Source organism: Mandrillus leucophaeus, unplaced genomic scaffold (genome assembly GCF_000951045.1).
Source record: "Mandrillus leucophaeus isolate KB7577 unplaced genomic scaffold, Mleu.le_1.0 Scaffold651, whole genome shotgun sequence".
Lineage (NCBI taxonomy): Eukaryota > Metazoa > Chordata > Mammalia > Primates > Cercopithecidae > Mandrillus > Mandrillus leucophaeus.
Window position 1 is genome coordinate 83,784 of NW_012107042.1, and position 2,165 is coordinate 85,948.

Here is a 2,165-nt window from a genome sequence, read left to right on the forward strand (position 1 = left end):
CTTGCCTGCTGCTGATGTCCTGAGGAATGGTTTGTGTTCTCCAGGAGAGCCCCCGCAACCTCACTGAGGGGGCCAGCCCAGCTGCTGGGACACAACCACCCTCCTCCTTCTCAAGCTTTAATGAGAAACGGGCAGGAGGTGGCCGGAGAACCATAGCCCGTCTTCCGGGGTGCTGGCGGTGTCTGCTCACAGTTCTGGTCTAGCGCAAAAAGAGAAGGGAAAATCTCTCAGAAAATAACGGAACCATAGTGGAGCTGCCGGCGAGATGAGCAAACGGGGCTGGTGGCATCTAGAGCGTGAGCAAAGAAAAAAGCACCAGCGTCCAGGCAGCCAGGGAGCCCAGCCACTCCCTTAGGGCCGCCCCTCCCAGACACCGCCCCCGCCCCGCCCCAAGAGCACACCCCGCGCCCCTCCCTCAATCCTCTCCCTGCTTGGCTGCCCCCTCCCGCGGCTGCATCCCTGGTCAGTCCCTGAGACCGTCCAGAGGTCAGGCCCCGGGCTCAGGTTTGCTGTGTTGGGCCGCCGTCCTCACCAGATGCCGCCCTGGAGAGGGCGAGGGCGCAGAAAGGGCTGAGCGTCCCGGGTCCCTGCGTGGCTGGACGGCATGTGAGCGCATTCCAGGAATAAGGAAATGAGAGGAATAGGCATTTCTACCGTCTAAGGCACTTTGCATGAAATCCCGTGTCACTGGAAAAGTAGTTGAAACAGAAACAAAGTAACGCTGGCTTTTATGCTGCAGATAAACGGATAAGCGGCGGCCTAGTACGCGAGGAGGCGGCCTCGGTGCAGGCCAGGTGCAGCGGAGCGGGGAATTGCCTGCGCCTCTGAGCGCACAGAGCGGTCGTGGTGTCCCAGGGAAGCCCCGTGGGCTCCCGCTGCAAACTCAGGCAGCCTCTGCTCCTACCTCAGGGCTTCTGAGGGCACGTGCCCAGGGAGGCTCAGCTTCCTCCTATTTCCCACTTCCTCATTCGGCCCTTAATTCACTAAAGACTAACAGGGAACGATGTTCATTACCAAAGTGGGTGCTCCCGCTAGGATAGCACAGAACACGGCGCTGTTCTCACTATTGAATTGGAATGATACTATTTTTACTATCAAAAATTAATTCTAGAAATCTATTACAGTTCATTTGCTAGAGAACAAGGGTAGCAAAAAATAATATATTTATTAATTTCCTTATGACACACATCACTAGTTCATGTAATAACGTGTGAATTCTCACCTGAAAGACACATGAGGAATAAAATCACCCACATTTTAAACTCTATCTCAAGTCTCTCAGCATTTCAGGCTGTGCTCATTCACACACTACATAATGATGAATATTCAGAGGAAACTTTTGCAGAACAATTAAAGTTGCAAAATCTAGAGCCGAGCGAGGTGGCTCACGCCTGTATTCCCAGCAGCACTTTGGGAGGCTGAGGTGGGAGTGTCACTTGAGCCCAGGAGTTCAAATCCAACCTGGGCAATATAGTGAGACATCATCTCTAAAAAAATAAAAATAAAAAATTGCAAAATTACCTAAAATGAAATGCATCATTGAAATGCACACAATTATTATGAAAATTAAAGTTAATATTAACATATGACATGAGCCACAAGATTTACATTAAAAGTCTAGTTGACAATAACTTGAATATTTAAATAAAGTCCTCTTTATTTCTAAACAATATATTTACAGTCTGCTATTATATGAATCACTTAAAATTCAAATGAGGATATTAATCAATATTGACAATTTCTTCAGGAATATCAAGTGAATAATAATGATTTTACTGTTTTGTTTCATTGTGTTTTTGACATAAGATCTTGTTCTGTTGCCCAGGCTGGAGTACAGTGGCAAGATCATGGCTCACTACAGTTGTTGCCTCCTGGGCTTAAGCAGTCCTCCTACGTCAGCCTCCTGCATAACTGACGCGCACCACAGACACACACCACCAGGCCTGGATAATTTTTTATTTTTTTGGTAGAGACAAAGTCTCATTATGTTGCCCAAGCTAGTCTTGAACTTCTGGGCTCAAGTGATCCTCTCACCTCAGCCTCCCAAAGTACTGGGATTACAGGCATGAGTCGCCATGTCCAGCATAAAGATTTTATTATGTGGAAATAAAAGGACACTAAAATATAATTTGAAATAACCCATTTCCTTGCAAAGTTTTATTTTT